Consider the following 9,480-nt stretch of genomic DNA (forward strand, 5'->3'; position numbering starts at 1 on the left):
ACTCCTGTGGTGAAAGCAGCTGCTCAGTAGAATCTGTTAGCAGAGAGAGGTGGTCAGTGGGGATTATGGCCTGGTAGATCCTTCCTCCCTTCTCTAGCACCTCTCTGACTTATCCTCAGGGGCATGTACAGTACACACTCCGCATACTTCACCACCAGGCCATCATATTTTGTGAAGTGAAGTGTGCTTTTGTTTTTTGAGTCCCAGGTCACCATTTTTTCACGATATACTGTAGGTGTAAATGGTTTTTCCATTACTGTGGTGATCGTAGCAAGCTTGACATCCTCCCCATGGGGAAGTTGACAGCAGGTTTGGGTGATGTAACAGACAATAGTGCTTTATAATCCCACCTGTGTGAGCATCTGTCAACTGACTGGCCTGGGTCTCCTGGCACATATGGTCGTGGTTTTGGGTGGGGTGTCGCAGTATTTTGGTTGCGCTGAAACTCATGAAACAACTTCAAAGTCAATGTGTCAAAACATTTAGACAGTGCATAACAAGTTGAAATTGTTTGTGATATCTTAAGCACGGCGCTTTTATTTAATTGAATTGATCATCAAAAGTCTCTTGATCACCTGACTCAGATTTTAGAGGTGGAGTAGACATTCTTCAGGAATCAGATATCAGGGACACCCGCACTCCGTCTTCACTTGCTAAACATCATTTATTAGGCTACTACATTTTGGTCAAGGACCTTGAAGAATGTACTTGACCAAAATATTATAATGTGCTGTGTTGTGAGATGTAATCCTCTCTGTTTAAGCTAAAAATCTCTCGCACTGTGTGCTTGCTTCTTCAATCTTTGGGTACAGGCCACTATAGCCTATGACTACGGTATAACTACTGTATGTTGATATTCCTCTGTGCATCATTATTACCATGTTCATCATTTTCTACTGTTGCCTCTTAAATCCAGAAGGACTAATAATAAGTAAGTAATGCAAATGATGTGTATATATTCTCACACATTTACTAACACAGTTTCAAGGAAACACCTCAAATCCATTGCTCTGCAGGGATCTGCATAAATGACTTAAGTAGCCATTGGTTTCAACATAATGCATATTTATGAAAGCATTAGATATGCACCAGTGTAGGTGTTTATTGTTCCCCAGCCGATCGAGGGGGAATATATTAGATTGACCTGTGTACATTAGTGAGTGTGTACGTGCGTGTTTACTGCTTAGATAACGCATTTATTTTCTAAGTCTACCTGTTTGTTCTCAGCTGTTCCCCTCCTCCTACATCTCCCCATCTGTCTATGTTATGTTATGTTATGTTATGTTATGTTATGTTATGTTATGTTATGTTATGTTATGTTATGTTATGTTATGTTATGTTATGTTATGTTATGTTATGTTATGTTATGTTATGTTATGTCATGTTATGTTATGTTGCAGTTAAAACATGTTTGGCTGGTGGAGTGAGGAATTCACTCTTAGACTCTTAAGACATACAGTAGTCTTCACACCAGTGTAGTGACTCAGCAAACCTTAATATTATGCTGAATCCTCTTTCATGATGTCTGCCTTAATTGGCCAACACAAACCGTTCGTCTTCCCCCCTCTCTTTACTTTGGACCTCCCCACCTCTGTTCTTTCACTGTATTGTGCTCCACAGTTCTAGATGGACTCTCAATCCAACATTTACAACCGGCACTTTGTAGCTGCTATGAAGAACCACAGATAGTGTTACTACAATCAGAGCATGTGTTGTTCTGTCAATGCACCATAGTTCCAGTACATGGGGGGGTGGGGGGGGATCCTCAGGGAGGAGTCATTGATCTCATCCCTCGGCCCGTGTCTCTCTGCATATCAAACAGCCTGGATTGATTTGCCACCATCATTAAGGATTCCATCAGTGTCAATATAATTTCACACAACGCCTGTGTTCTGTAAACTGAGCTGGCACTGAGGACACTTCAGGCACTCTACAGCTGCTATTTTGATTACATGTACAGTATGTATCATTATACCCCTTATTTGAAGCATTCACAATACAGACCATATCTTCCCTTTAAGAATAATCTCTTTGGTTCGATTGGTTTTGCAGCACTGCGGTCTTGAGCTGAGATGAGTCTGATATTGTATTTCACTGGTTGCAGCAAAGTTGCCCAATTATGTCTCTATTTGTGACCTGTCTGCCATTGAGAATATTGTTTTACAGTCGATACGGGCTCAGAGTGCACTTCCCAGCAGATTTCCTTACATGCTTCCTAAATTAGATACGGTATAGTTTGATTAAACCATTTCCTTCAGACAAACCTTTGAAAAATACTGTCTTTAAGCAGTACTCTAAACCCACATACTGTAGTTAGTTTCAGCATTTAATCTGAGTGCTACGACCGGTATTACGTGATTTGTGAGTTCAGGAGGTCCGTCAACAGCCAAAGGCAACAGACACAGATACAAAATGAATATTGGATGTTCTATTTTAGCCTGCATCCAAATACAATATTGATGGACCATTTTAGCCAGCAGTTACTGTTCACGATGAAAGTGAACACAGGTTATTAAAATGGCTATATGTTTAACTTTTGAGGTGTGTTGCAGTGTAAAAGTCTTTTTGTTGCCATTTGCTGCCAGTTCAGAAATGCTTGGTGGCTGCTTGTTGACATGGGGTGTTCTGCTTCCGTCTATAAATACCGGATTATTCTTATGTGGGCTGTTTATTAAGTCCTGTCTGGACCTTTGCCCGGCGTGTAGTGAGGGGTGTGGAATGTGGAACCAGTGCCAGATCTATAATCTTATATCGGGGTCTGGAGGGCACAGGGGGTCATGCCAGAGGCATACAGGGGATATCATGTCATCACATGTCATTTCTCTTTTACACCCCCGCCCCCAGACCCCCCCCCCCCCCCTCTCTCTCTCAGTCACACCCCCCCCCCCCCTCACTCAAACAACTGTGTGTTCCGGAGTTTACTATTTTCGTGGTGTGTATGCCTTTCCATATGGCTCTTCAAACTTGTGTGTGTCCCGTCGAATGTGGGGGGCTCTGTTGTTACTGTAGGTGCTAGGTCACCTGTCCCTCCTCTTGTTTGCTTCCCTCAGTCCTGCTCAGGGGGTCCTGCCGCTCCCCGCGGTGCCTGTGTGGAGGATCAGCTGGTCGGGGGCGGGGAGGGGGGGCGCTCCTCTGGGGCAGCTGCTACTGGAGGGTCCTGTCGGGAAGAGTGACAGGGACAGGGGGACCAGGGGGCTGTATGGATACTTGGCAGGCTGCTGCCCGCTGCCCCCTGGCGCAGACCGGACCAGACAGGGAGTGGAAGAATTGGAAGGGTCCTGAGACCAGGCAGGCCTTGTTAGGTAAGTAATCCGCCAATGGCTGCAAAGTGGACGGCAATTCCCAAATAGAGAGACGTGCGAGAGAGAGGGATGTGGGGTCGAGGGGAGGCAAGGTTGTAGGACAGCCATAGTGACAGTGAGAGGGAGAGTTCTTTCCCTCTCACACAATGCAAAGCATTTTGCGCAGGATACTGAAGGCCTCTTTAATACACTCTATGTTGAGATGTATGTACTGTGATGTACCCTCTCAATTTTAGGGCATTAATATAGGGAAAGAGATATTTGATCCCCTATTGATTATTGAAGACGAGTCAGCATTTATTTGTCCAGAATCTTACTGTAGTTGTTTGTTTCAAACTAGGGCTTTAGTTATTTCTGGGCCAAAACTGATTGAAAACATGAAGAGCATTACCATAGATGGGTATCCAAGGATACATAATCATTGTTGCATGATTTGTTTTGAAGTCATCTATGTGACCTTAATTTATGTCATACTGCATGCTCAGAGATGATTAATTGACCTCACATTGGATGCCCTCCTCTAGCCATGCAAGGTAATGACCAACATGTCTAGCAAGCAGCCCGCAAGACATAACCCACTTTGGTGATGCTGCTAGGACTAGTCATGAACTAGCCAAAGCCCATCACTCACACTGATACAATTCCTGCAGTCTATCATTTCTAGAAGCGGAGGCCTTGAAACCAAAGACCCCTTCTTAAGCGAGTCGAAAGCCTTGGCCGACTCCTTCCCTGCCTGAAATGCCACCCATTCTCCCTCAGGTCCCAGGGATCACATCTCCCTCATCAGCACACACTTAACCCTCTATTAATACCCCTATAGAGAAATACACAAACACTGAGCCCACACTGGAGGTCTGCCACCTGGCCCCGGGGAGGTGTGTGTGTGTGTGTGGGGGGGGGGGGGGGGGGGGGGCTCAGCTGGGAGGGACCCCCGCTGGCCCTGATTGTCAGGAACGTCTGGGTGTGAAACCTCATCCCTGGGGCTGGGCTTGAGGACAATGTCTGATACCGGAGTAGAGGGACAGACATGCTTCTAAGTCATCCATAGATAGAGGTGATTTAAAAGGAATAGTACTGGAAGTCAGTCATATTCCCCACCTCACAACCAGGCATGACTGGTTTTGAGTCTCTTAAAGGACATGTTCGTCATTTAGCATTTTTAGCATTATAAGCCATGTTATAAGGTTATTTCCGATCATATACAGTACAACGGCCGATATCAAAGTTTTGTCAAACGGTGCACTCTCAAGATATAGCCCAAGTTTTCAAAGACAGGAAACTCACTGAGTGGTCACTGGTGTCCTTTGATGTTCTGACCAAAAAAATGCCACAAAGTATGCTTCCAATCGGGTTTTATTTATCATTTAGCATAGACCTATTTTCACTTGCAGTACATACGTTTGTAAACTTCCGCTTGAACTTGGGAGGTCTTGACTGAGTTTGGAGGTTACAATAGAAGAAGAAGAAGAAGAGACGCTTCCGGGTCACAGGTCTATACAACAACAACAACAACAAGTCTAGAAGCCTAGGATTGCTATGCAGCTGACATTTCATTGATAGTGTTAGGCAGAAGTGTTTGTTGATCAAAACAAATATGGGACGTGGATGAATTTAAACATGTCTGGCTTTGTTGTCAATACAAATCAATGGATATAATATGATCAATAAAACCCGATCGGAAGTATAGCCTACTTTGTGGCGATTTTTTTGCCATAACATCAACATGATCATCAACATCATGTACAGTAGCTTAGCTACAGTATACACTTACCGCAACTAAAGTCCCTGTTTAAATGACTGTTTCACACTCTAATTCTTGACGGTACCACTCTAAATCCCCAAAAATTATCTCCTTCTACCACCCACACACTGTTAAAGCACCACAAAAATTGTCACGCAACCATAATTCTCCAAAGGCTGGCTACATATTTAATGTGAGATTATAGAACTTGTGATGACTGAGCAGCGCTGCTTGGCATGTTGCATATAAACCTTTAAGAGTCAACCACCCCCAGTTTTCACATCATCAATACAGTTTAACTGAACATGGACATGACAGAGACCTGCTGACAACTGAACTTCATTTGAACCCACACAGACTCCTGATGATGCCATTTTTCTGGGCTCATGATAAGTAGGGTTATCTACCCCTTACTTAACCCCCACCTTTCTTAATCGTCTAATGTTATTTCAGAACCGTCTTGCAGACCGACGCCACTAAGGCGGATAAGGGCGCTGGACAACGGTGTAAACAGCAAAGCCTTTCTGGATACTGGCACAGCCATTCCCTGAGGCTCATGTGAAATAGAGAAACACATGAGAATGGACCTATAATCAATACAGTAGGCTGCTAACCATTGTCTCAAATCAGTATTAGTCCACAAAATGACAGGGTTATATGAATACAGGAATAGGAATACATGCTACAGGCTACAAATCTCTTTAAGAATATGTAAGACAGTATAGAGCTCATGTTTATGATGCAGCGTGATGCTTTCGGTGAGTTGTTTGGTCAGTATGTAGATATCCTACCCCTGCTGTAGCTTCTAACGTCCTACACTGCCCCTGTCCATTCAGAGTCGGCATTGGCCACCGTGCTTAACTAGGCCCTACAGAGAGTGGTACGGTCAGCTGACCGTCTCCCTCACCTCAATGACATCTACAGCAAGAAATGCAACACCAAGGCCAACAGAATCCTGACGGACCCCAGACACCCAGGCAACGGACTGATCTCTCTGCTACGGTCAGGGAAAAGGTACTGCACCCACATGGCGGGCACAGAGAGTTTCTCTCCCCAGGCCACCCGGCTCCTCAATGACACTAACTAGTGTATACAGTGTCACTACATTTAGTGTACATAGTGTCAGTATATATAGTGTATAATGTCACCATTAACAGTATGTATAATGCATATGACAGATGACAGTACCCCCCCCCCCCACGGGATTATTTATACTGTAGCTACAGTATAGAATGTGCATATACACCCATCCATTTATTTGGATAGACAGTATACCCCCAAAATGGTGCAGTTTGTAATTATTTGTAATAATTCTATCTCAGGAAGCCATCCAAGAGATTGACACCGAGTAAGTATGCATCATTTACACAAGGGAACAGGCAACACTGTGAGTTAAGTATTTCCCAAACAGGACTTTAGAGTCCATGTATAAAACATGAATTACTGCATAGTTTATTAAATCACACCACTTAGTTATTTACTTATTCATAAGCTATGTACTAACTATGGACTTGTTATATATAAATGTATGGTATATGTAATGCTGTGGTTCTTTCAACACAAGGAAATACTACAGCAACTGGACAGAGCATAATGGCAACACAAAGACTGCATCTGGAATGATCTATTACTATAATTGGAGAGTGCCCAAGTTAAGATCAAAATATCTAATTACAGAGATTAATTTAGATTCCCATATAGACACAAATTAATCCTGCTCTCAATCTCCATGGGGATCTCAATGGCATTAGTGAATAGGGATGGATATAATAAAAATGCAAAACATGATTAACCCATATATCCAAATGAACCGCAGCACAGACTTGAACAAAAAGCTATGACTATATATATTTTTATTTCACACAAAAGCATCCCCAACAATCACCAAACATCAAACAGATGCTTTGTTCTCTTGTTATGTGCATTTTAAAACAAAATAGAGACATGATGCCATCTTGTGCAGAGAGGTGGTACTGCACACTGAACAGACAATGCCTTGCCAAGTAACAGCACCCTACAACTACAATTGTACTGAATAACTACCTGGAAATAAACAATTCATATATAAGTAATATTCCTCTGTATAAGTAATATTCCTATTCTTAAAGGAGTAGTAAAGGGAAAAATCATGTTGAGCCCTGTTTTAAAGTTACTCATCATGGTTCAGATCAAACTAGCATAGTAGCAAGTCGGATAATTGCTCTACCACCGTTTTGGTCATACAATGGATGTGGGTGGGCACCGTGAAAAATCATTAAAAAAATATGTTAAACTCTCAATTTCAAAGACAGAAACTCACCGAGGTGTTTGTTGGTGTTCTGACATATAATTCGCCATAAAGTAAGATTCTAGTTCATCTGGAAAGGCTTTTTTAAAATATTTAGCATAGAACTATTTAGTCGCAGCACATATGTGTGTAAACTTCCGCAAACTAGGTAGCCTAGCAACATAAACAATAACAATAGCTACCGTAAGTAGTTCTGCTTCCTGAATCCCCTCTGCGGATTGATCTACACATCTACAACGGTCGCGTCAATACAAGTCAATGGATTTCATAAAATTATCAATAAAACCCTACAGGATTCATACTTTGCGGCGAATTTGATGTCAGAACACCAACGGACACCAATTACACCCTCTGTGAGCTTCTTGTCTTTGAAATCGAGAGTTTAACATCTTTTTGAATGATTTTTCAAGGTGCCCACCCACATCCATTGTATGACCTAAACGGTGGTAGAGCAATTATCAACTTTCTCAAAAGTGCTAGTTTTGTCAACTTTTGATCTGAACCATTGTATATGATCATAGGTAACCTTAAAACAGGGCTAAACATGATTTTTCCCTTTACTACTCCTTTATACAATCCAACATGAGAACGTGTCTGTCAACATGGTTTACAGTTAGAGATAGTAAATCATTACATATTAATTACTGTATATACAAATATACAAACAACAGATCTACTCTAAATTAGTGAATTATAAGCACTGACTAACAGGTGCATCATGCAAGCCGAAATTCTGTGAGGTGGGGGGAGGGGCGGGGTTGAGGCACAATTAGCATGGGAGCCCTTCCCCAGAAAAATAAATAAATAATAATAATAATAATAATAAAGATGCAATTGTCTTCAATTTGACATATGCTGTATATTCAATTATTAGCAGTAGTGTTATTTATCAGTCATCATGTTGTTGTTGTTGTTGTTGTGAGAATCATCATTAGGCTGTTTACTCATCTTTACCTGATTCACACAGATCAGCAACTTTAACTGCCTGATCATCATCATCATCACCCATTGATTAGTCTGAAATGGTCATATGTAAGAGGGAACAAATCCTTTCAATGAGGTAAATCTGCAGACATTTCCAGAAAATAGCCTATCACTATAAATCTCACCTCAGGTAAACTACCTCTTGCGCTGTCAACCTCCTTACTGAGGACAGGGCTGGGGCATTCTGACGTTTTTTTTTTTAATTTTGAGATTTTGGTCTGTATCTTCACCTGGAGATATCAAATGGAATTCAGTGTTTTGCAAACTATAACCTGTGATAGTGGTGGTAACTATCAGCTCACTGCCATAAGATTCACACAGCTCTCCTTCACCAATATTAAATCGGATGCTATGCGATCACAAGTCATGACTAACTAGCCAGCCAGAGGCTAAACAACTGGATTGAGGGATGGCTACTAACCTTTCTGGCAAAGCAAACTACAATATGCCTATAATTCTCAAATGTTGCATTTCATTTTCACACATTTAAAAAGGGATTGATGCTCTACTAGCCACATCAGACACAGTTTTAAGCTGTGGCCTGCATCTCCACTACTGATGCACAACAGAGTTATGTGTGGGTGTGTACCTGCTGTTGCTAACTGATTTCATCCTGCAACTTTTGAAACTAATATAGGAAAAGGGTGTGTGTGACATTTTAAGGTATGATCTATGACATAATGAGAATAATACAAATCATTTCATATGACTCCTAAATGAGCATAACTACATATTACAAAAAATAATAGTAATAAAAATACGATAAAAATATTTTTAAAATCCATACATAAAAAATCTGGTGGGGCACATGCCCCCCACAGCTTGAATGAGCATGACGCGTCTGTTGATTAATACACATAGAGCACTGTGTGATTCACATTAAAGTCTCCATCTGCTCCAGACATAATTAGAAATATGTCTAAAAGGCAAACAGACAGAGTATAATATTCTTAGTGGTATATTCATCCAGGGTAGAAGTCCGGAGCTGCTCTACCTGTGGGTCTGCAGGTGCGTCTTCAGATGGCCTGACTGGGTGAAAGCCTTCTCACACACAGTACACTGGAATGGCCTCTGGCCAGTGTGGATCAGATAGTGTCTTTTCAATTTAGAGGGAGCCTCAAAGCTTTTATAGCAGATGGCACACTGATAGGCGCTTGAACGTCTTT

Source organism: Borostomias antarcticus (genome assembly GCF_949987555.1).
Source record: "Borostomias antarcticus genome assembly, chromosome: 6".
NCBI classification, from domain to species: Eukaryota; Metazoa; Chordata; class Actinopteri; order Stomiiformes; family Stomiidae; genus Borostomias; species Borostomias antarcticus.